Consider the following 9,508-nt stretch of genomic DNA (forward strand, 5'->3'; position numbering starts at 1 on the left):
TTTTCGGCTGTGTTTCGGCGATGTTTGGCTGAGTTAGGTCTGCGGGAGCAAGATTTCGGAACACATTCCTTCCGAATTGGAGCAGCCACTTGCGCAGCGGCGGCAGGGCTTCCACCTTCCGCTATTCAAGCGGTTGGCAGGTGGAAGTCTTCCGCTTATAAGAAATACGTAAGGTTAGATAAGTTAGATAAGTAGTAGAGTAAGCGCCTCTTGCGCCGGCCCAAAAACGATTGTTTACAATCGGTTCTGGAAGGCTAGCGTTCCGGAATCGACGGTGTGAAGGGAATTTTTTAATTTTTCCTCCTACGGTGGTCTAATTCAATTGGCTTCCCCCTAAAGTCCACAGGAGGTTTTTTAAGTTTTTCACCTTCACTTGGGTCGTAGAAAATGTATTTTGTTGTGTGTACAGTATATCATGATGTTAACCTCTAGGTTTCTTCTTTTTCAGCTCCTCTCCCCTCCGAATTGACTCTGGGTAGGGTTTGGTTCGTAGGGCACTCATTTATTTTTTGGGCAGCTAGGCACCCTTTAGCCTCCGGGGCCCCCGTCATAGCAAAGGCTTCAGAAACACGGTGGTTCGGGGTTCGGGGCCTGCAGTGGGACGGTTTTTGGGACCTGGTGTCTGCCAAAGCCCGTAGGTGGGGCCGTCCCGACGTGCTGGTTATCCACTTAGGTGGCAATGACTTGGTTAGAAGGACAGGCATCGACCTGACGGTTAAGATCAAGAAAGATTTGTCACGTCTGTTAGAACTCTGGCCGGGTTTGAGACTGGTTTGGTCTGACGTTATTCCACGCGTTAACTGGCGTGGGTGCCGGAATGTGGCGGCAATCGAAAGGGCCAGGCGGAAGTTGAACCACGCGGTCACCAGGCACATTGTCGCCATAGGTGGCACCGCGGTCAGGCACCCCTCCATAGTAACCGAGTCCCCCGGTTTGTACAGGCCTGACGGGGTCCATCTGTCGGACACCGGTATGGCAGTTTTTCTGCAGAATATTTTTGCTAGTTTAGTGTAGTTTAGCGTAGGGGAACTATTTGTTGGATGGCGGGGCCGGGTTCCAGGTGACGACCCCTGGGGTCTTGGGAACCCGGGCTGTGGCGAGAAGGCGCTCTCGACCAGCAGTCAGGTGGGGTGTCAGGTGGTCACTGTGCGGTATTGCCCCCCCCTTTGCCAAGAAGGCGGGCGAGTCCCCATGCTCCGGCTGGGGGCGTCGGACACTTCCTGGAAGGTCCGCGTCATGCAATAGAAGGGGGCGGTATGTCTGTCACAGCGCGGGCTGTACCCCACGTGAAGGGGTGTTGCTAGATTGGGACGCTGCGGTCGTTACCATGGCAACACCCGGAACTGGTGCTGGTCTCAAGTGCTTTCTTTGCCATCCCTTATACAAATAGGGGTCATACCATTTAAATAAATATTCATGACCTTTAACCTTACGCAGTTGGTGTCCGTGTCTTATTTCAGTTAAGGTTTGTCCAGTTATTTCTAGGCTTAAGAGTTAAGTTAAGGTATAGATAAACAACAACAACCTAATTCCCTAGGAGCCTTAGATAGAGCGAGGGCCGCATAGGTCAGAGGGAATTTAAGATACTGGGAATTTGTTGTCCATAAGTAGTGTAACAACAACAGCAGTGCATAGCCGTGGGTAATAACAGAGAGTAGCAGGTGGAACTACCAATCAGGGTGCAGGGGGGCGTCAGCTTAGAGAGGGGTATATCTGGGATTGCAGCCAGGAAGTGAGCCTCTTTGAGTCTGGATTCCCACCCTCCCTACCCTCTTTTTCCTCTGTGCTATCTGGCCTGACGCCATTTCACCAAATTCGGCTAGCATGCCATAGTTTTAGTTTAACCAATCGGCGAGAAGGCGCTCTCGACCAGCAGTCAGGTGGGGTGTCAGGTGGTCACTGTGCGGTATTGCCCCCCTTTGCCAAGAAGGCGGGCGAGTCCCCATGCTCCGGCTGGGGGCGTCGGACACTTCCTGGAAGGTCCGCGTCATGCAATAGAAGGGGGCGGTATGTCCGTCACAGCGCGGGCTGTACCCCACGTGAAGGGGTGTTGCTAGATTGGGACGCTGCGGTCGTTACCATGGCAACACCCGGAACTGGTGCTGGTCTCAAGTGCTTTCTTTGCCATCCCTTATACAAATAGGGGTCATACCATTTAAATAAATATTCATGACCTTTAACCTTACGCAGTTGGTGTCCGTGTCTTATTTCAGTTAAGGTTTGTCCAGTTATTTCTAGGCTTAAGAGTTAAGTTAAGGTATAGATAAACAACAACAACCTAATTCCCTAGGAGCCTTAGATAGAGCGAGGGCCGCATAGGTCAGAGGGAATTTAAGATACTGGGAATTTGTTGTCCATAAGTAGTGTAACAACAACAGCAGTGCATAGCCGTGGGTAATAACAGAGAGTAGCAGGTGGAACTACCAATCAGGGTGCAGGGGGGCGTCAGCTTAGAGAGGGGTATATCTGGGATTGCAGCCAGGAAGTGAGCCTCTTTGAGTCTGGATTCCCACCCTCCCTACCCTCTTTTTCCTCTGTGCTATCTGGCCTGACGCCATTTCACCAAATTCGGCTAGCATGCCATAGTTTTAGTTTAACCAATCGGCGAGAAGGCGCTCTCGACCAGCAGTCAGGTGGGGTGTCAGGTGGTCACTGTGCGGTATTGCCCCCCTTTGCCAAGAAGGCGGGCGAGTCCCCATGCTCCGGCTGGGGGCGTCGGACACTTCCTGGAAGGTCCGCGTCATGCAATAGAAGGGGGCGGTATGTCCGTCACAGCGCGGGCTGTACCCCACGTGAAGGGGTGTTGCTAGATTGGGACGCTGCGGTCGTTACCATGGCAACACCCGGAACTGGTGCTGGTCTCAAGTGCTTTCTTTGCCATCCCTTATACAAATAGGGGTCATACCATTTAAATAAATATTCATGACCTTTAACCTTACGCAGTTGGTGTCCGTGTCTTATTTCAGTTAAGGTTTGTCCAGTTATTTCTAGGCTTAAGAGTTAAGTTAAGGTATAGATAAACAACAACAACCTAATTCCCTAGGAGCCTTAGATAGAGCGAGGGCCGCATAGGTCAGAGGGAATTTAAGATACTGGGAATTTGTTGTCCATAAGTAGTGTAACAACAACAGCAGTGCATAGCCGTGGGTAATAACAGAGAGTAGCAGGTGGAACTACCAATCAGGGTGCAGGGGGGCGTCAGCTTAGAGAGGGGTATATCTGGGATTGCAGCCAGGAAGTGAGCCTCTTTGAGTCTGGATTCCCACCCTCCCTACCCTCTTTTTCCTCTGTGCTATCTGGCCTGACGCCATTTCACCAAATTCGGCTAGCATGCCATAGTTTTAGTTTAACCAATCGGCGAGAAGGCGCTCTCGACCAGCAGTCAGGTGGGGTGTCAGGTGGTCACTGTGCGGTATTGCCCCCCTTTGCCAAGAAGGCGGGCGAGTCCCCATGCTCCGGCTGGGGGCGTCGGACACTTCCTGGAAGGTCCGCGTCATGCAATAGAAGGGGGCGGTATGTCCGTCACAGCGCGGGCTGTACCCCACGTGAAGGGGTGTTGCTAGATTGGGACGCTGCGGTCGTTACCATGGCAACACCCGGAACTGGTGCTGGTCTCAAGTGCTTTCTTTGCCATCCCTTATACAAATAGGGGTCATACCATTTAAATAAATATTCATGACCTTTAACCTTACGCAGTTGGTGTCCGTGTCTTATTTCAGTTAAGGTTTGTCCAGTTATTTCTAGGCTTAAGAGTTAAGTTAAGGTATAGATAAACAACAACAACATAATTCCCTAGGAGCCTTACAGGTAGTAGACAGGCATGGTCAATAGACCATGCCTGTCTACTACCTGTGAATGAATAAATAAGCATTGTACCTACTGTGGTGGTGAGTGCCCTCTCTGGCCTAAAAACCGGACTATTGCTATATATATATATATATATATATATATATATATATATATATATATATATATTTTTTTTTAGCTTTCTTCATATATTTACAATGAAGATAAGGGTCCTGGGAACTATTTTCACTCACAGAAAACATCTATCCAATGTTAATAATAATGCCTTCCTTTTCTTTTCACTATTCCAAGCAAAGGAGAAATGTAGCCTTTATTGTGTAAATGGAATTAGTAACTCAGACTATCATTTAATAGATGGAGGTTTTGTGAGCAATTTTAAAGCCACCATAGAAACCTATTGAATCTAGTCACTGCTAGCTGGCCCCATTCAGCAGTGTTTGTGATGTCATCATGATTATGATGTCACAAGCAATAGAAGGTTATAAATTGCAGCTCCTGGGAGGTGTGGCTTAGATAGGTGAAGTAGTGGTTGAGAGGAGAGGAGCGATAATCGATGAGAGATGAATTCTCTATTTTCAATGATTTTTCTTTTGGTGACATTGCTCACCATGAGAAGCAAAGGACAGACTTTAGATCCACCTGAAGGTAATGGAGAATTATTACTATGAATTTCTATTAGTAAGGATAGCTAAACTGATTTATATGGGATAATGGGTGTATTTATCATAGGAGAGGCCTAATGCTGATGGGACAGTCTTATGTATCACAGCGGTTAGCTGCCCATGTTACATGTCGCTGTGATACAAGTACCACTGTCATTCCTGTTCTCATAGCATTATCATATATATGTTATTGCCAGGGCAAGAAGACTAACACTGATTTATTACGGTCAAAGGGGAACTTTTTTATTGTGTTAGTATTGTAATTATATTTAATGGGATTCAGACAATTTACCGACAGTCAAAATACGACTGTCGGTATTTTGACTGTCTGGAAATCATACTGAGTTATAAAAACAGCACAATAATAATACAAAAACAATATTTACAACATTAATAATAGTAAAATCCTTGACTTTCTACACCTCCGAGTGAGGAAGAAAAAGTGGCCACAATTGTGTAAAAGGAATTAGTAACTTGGACTAATACTGTATATCAGTGTATTTCAACCACTGTGCCGTGGCACATTAGTGTGCCTTGAGGTGTTCTCAAGTGTTCCCCCAGAACTACAGATGCCCAAACCAGTTTACACTCACCACCAGTTCAACTGTTATTTATTTGTCTATTCTTTTCGAAAAACGTAATGGCTGCATAGTCATGTAGGAGATTAAACATGATAGCTGGGTGTGACCTTAGAGGTCATGTGACATGGAGAGCCTATGGCTATATTGGATTTGGGTTGTTGGCTGTAATATTACTCTGGGAGTAGGAGGAGTCTTCCTCTTCTCCCAGGAAATTTCTGAGTGAGTACACACATTTTGTTTGCTCTGCAAGGTTAGGCCCATTAGCTTAATTTCACCCCTATTTCTGCCCCCCTTTAGACTAAAATCAGGAACATGTCCCGCTCTGCCCCCAGCCGCTCAAGGCGTGCTGTCAGGCCGCCCGCCCGCTTTGCGGAGGCCTTGGGAGCCGGGAGGGAGGCTCCATCCTCACCTGAGGCAGGCAGCTCTGCGTCGCGCGCTGCTGGTGGCTCCGGAGGGGGACGTAGGGACAGTGTGGCGGATGCCGCAGTCTCTGCGCTTCCTGACGGTGGTCTGGCGGCGGCTCGCGGACGGAGGGCTTCACGCGGCGGGCGCGCTGGTTCACTAAGCGCCCGCCGCAGCCTTGCGCTGGTGGAGGACAGCTTCCCCCAGGCGTTCCAGGCACCCGGGCGCGGTAGGGGGCGCCTGAATACCCCAGCCGGACGCTCGGGGAGAGGCCGCGTGACGGGGTCTGCAGCACAGCGGGTGCCCGATAGTGACGGCATCCCGCTGCGCGTGCAGCCGTCCAGACGCGGCAGAGCAGTGTCACGCGGCGGGCGCAGGTCTGCTGACGGCGCCCGCCGCGCTGCTCGCGGGGCAGCAAGTACAGGAGGCAGCAGGGATGAGGTCAGCGCTGCTGAGGCTAGCGTGATGGCTAGCCCAGACCGGCGGCCATTACGCGGCCCAGCGCGTGCGCACAATATGGCGGCCGGGCCTAGTCGCCCAAGAAGCCGCAGGGGGGTGATAAACAATGCTGCAGCAGAGCCTGAGGGAGGATCAAGGGGGTCAGAGAGGGGCATTTCCCCTTCCCCTGATCCTGAGACTCCCTTGTACGGCTATAGGCCGTCATGGGAGAGGCAAAGCCAGGAGGGAGACGAGGGATCACAGACTCCTCCTAGATCAAGTGGGAGAGGGAGCACTAGGATTGGCATGTCACACAGGAGTGTTAGCAGGGACAGGGATACCGCAAGGGGGTCCGGAAATGCACGCAGGACTTCCCCTGCAGCATTTGATCCAGCTTTATTATCTGCAGCCTTGTCATCAATGGCTGGGGCTCTGGCTCCTTTGATAGGGGAGGGTCCTGAGGTAGCCGGGTCAGCAAGGTCTGCCAGCCGCAGATCTCCTGCTAGGGGGCAAGCTATTCCTGGTTGTGCAGAGTTTGTTAGGGCTTTTAGAAATGTCAGCCCCGCAGGGCATGATGCACGGCCTAGGTCTTCTCGCAGACAGGATGCTAACATCGCTTCCAGTGGTCGCAGGTCTGGCCGGAGCAGGGCGAGGAGGCCCGCTCGGCCTTTGTCTGTTGTTTCCTCAGATCCTGATGAGAGAGAGGCTGACCCTGTGGACGAAGGAGAGGCTGAGTTGGAGGATGACACGGATGACGACACCTGGGCGGCACAGCCCGAGTCTACAGGTGAGGAAAATACGGATGAAGGGGCCGGTTCGGTGGCATATTCATCCTCAGTGGGGTCTGGCTCTAGTCGCTTTTCCTCTTCCTCCTCCTCTTCATCTGCCGGTGGCTCCGAGGTAGGCAGTGCTAAGAAGGCGCGCAAGCAGGCGGCCAAATATGCCAGAAAGGAGGCGGGCCGCCAAGCACTCAGTCGCAAGCGTAAGCGTACAGCTTCAATTACAAAGAGGGAGCGCAAGCGCCGTAACCTGCCTGGGGTAGTGCACTGCGACTACACTGCCGTGCTTAGGGGTCTTAGGGAAAGCTGTAGGTCAAAGATTCAGAAAGGGGAATTCGTAGACTTGTTCAGTTTGACTGACGAGTCCAAAAAAGCCTACAAAGCTGCTAAGGCTAAGGGAGGCATAGGAGCGGAGGCTTTCCGCTCTTATGACAATTGGCTGGCGGGATTCTGTGTTTTCTCCGCATGCTACCTGGAGGATAGGCCAAAGGAACATATGAACATCATTCGATACATTCATATGGTACACGAGATGAGACGCACATATGGCGGAGTAGCGTGGAGGACATATGATGAACAGTTCCGCCGCAAGCAGGACTGTTTACATATCATAGATTTTGGGTGTAAGGACGTTGAGGTATGGATGGCTCTCACTAGGACTCCCGTAGAGGCAGTGGAGGGCACGAGAGCCATTGTCGCTGCAACCCCCGCCACAACGGTGGCGCAACGTCCCACAGGGAGTGACACGGCCGGGCCAAAGCGTTTCCCCACAGGCGGGAGGTCCTTTACACCAGGAGCTGCCAAAGGGAAATGCTATGGTTTTAATAACTCTTTCTGTAATCAAGGGCAGCGGTGCCGATACAAACATGTTTGCATAAACTGTTCAGGGAATCATCCGGCATTTAACTGCTTTCGAGGTGGCCGCCCCTCTCGAGGGGCGGTTGCCTCGGCAGCACCAAGGCCCTCTGCATCAAGCAACCCTAGATAGAGCTTTTACTCCGGTAAGGGTTGAGTCCATGTCACCATGGCTCCGCCAATACCCTGACAGGGAGTCTGCTGTTTTTCTGTTACAAGGTTTTACTCATGGTTTTCACCTCCCTATACAGGGTGAAGTAGTTGGGGGGAAGTTTAGAAACCTTCAGTCGGCTCGTGCCTTGTCCTCAGTTCTAAGAGACAAAGTTGACACCGAGCTGCGTCTAGGGCGCATGGCCGGGCCATTCCCTTCGGCCCCCCTTCCCAATCTAATTTTATCTCCCGTTGGTGTAGTGCCTAAGAAAGTGCCGGGTAAGTTCAGGCTTATCCAGCACCTTTCTTATCCGGAAGGTTCATCGGTTAACGATGCCATCCCGGAGGAATTCTGTTCAGTGACCTACCAGTCGTTTGATGAGGCACTGGGGATGGTCCGGGCCAACGGTGATGGGGCACTGATGGCGAAGGTCGATGTGGAATCGGCTTTTCGTCTCATGCCTCTGCACCCCGATGCATTTAGGTACATGGGCTTCCGCATAGGTGAGGAGTACTTCATCGACAGGTGCCTGCCGATGGGGTGCTCTGTATCCTGTGCCTTTTTCGAGAAGTTCAGTAGCTTCCTGCATTGGTGCGTCGAGAAGGCATCGGGGATGAGCGGGATTGCTCACTACCTCGATGATTTCCTTTGTGTTGGCCCTGCTGGTTCCAAGCGCTGTGCTGTATTGCTCGCAACGGTTCGTTCTGTCTTCTCGCAGTTTGGAGTGCCAATTGCAGAAGACAAAACTGAAGGCCCTATCACTTGCCTGTCATTCCTGGGGATCCAGATAGACACAGTGTTAGGGCATTGCTGTTTACCTCAAGAGAAAGTTACCAAGCTGAAAGGGGTCATTGACGCGTGCTGCGATTCTCGTAAGATTACTTTGCGCCAGGCTCAGTCGCTACTAGGTCAGCTTAACTTTGCCTGCAGAGTCATCCCAATGGGTAGGCTGTTCTGCAGGAAGCTAGAGAGAGCAACCGCCGGAGTCGCCAGAGCTCACCACCTGGTGCGGCTATCCGCAGAGATCAGACGCGACCTTGCTGTCTGGTCTACCTTTTTGGAGGATTTCAACGGCATTCGTATCTGGCTGGCTCCCGTGGTTGACAATTCATACCTGCAGTTGTTTACCGATGCTGCTGGCGCGACGGGCTTTGGATGCTTTTTGGCTGGTAGCTGGTGCGCGCAACCATGGCCCACTTCGTGGTTTGCTTAGGGTCTTACGAAGGATATGCTGCTCCTTGAGTTATTCCCGATCATGGTGGCAATGGAAATCTGGGGCGCGCGGCTTGCTAATCGCAGTGTGCTCTTTTGGTGCGACAACTACAGCACAGTGCATGCGATTAACAACCAAAAGGCCAAGTCACCTTTAGTGCTAAGAGTGTTGGCGCAACTATTTCTGCAATGTCTCCATTTCAACATCCTTTTTAAAGCTAGGCATGTCCCGGGCACTCAGAACGGAGTAGCTGACGCGCTTTCGCGATTTCAGTGGGAACGTTTTAGGGAACTGGCGCCTGATGCTGACGTTGTTGGGGTCTCGTGCCCGGTTTATATTTGGCAGGTCATCAGCCCGGACTGGAGGGGCTAGCGGAATTGTCGGTAGCGCCGGCTACTCTTAGAACATACCGCCAGGCTTGGTCGGAGTGGGAGGCTTTTTCTGGAGGGTCAGCTCAGCCAGGTATGCGTGGTAACAAGCTATTCCTATCCTTTGTCTGGGGACTGTACAAGGCCGGAAAATCCAGAGCGGTCACAGCGCGGTATCTTGCGGGAATATCATTCTTTGCGCAGCTAAAAGGGGAGCACGATTTCACAAAGTGTTTTCTGGTGCGTAGAGCC

The sequence above is a fragment of the Crinia signifera genome, chromosome 12, assembly GCF_055691185.1.
Source record: "Crinia signifera chromosome 12, ASM5569118v1, whole genome shotgun sequence".
NCBI lineage: Eukaryota > Metazoa > Chordata > Amphibia > Anura > Myobatrachidae > Crinia > Crinia signifera.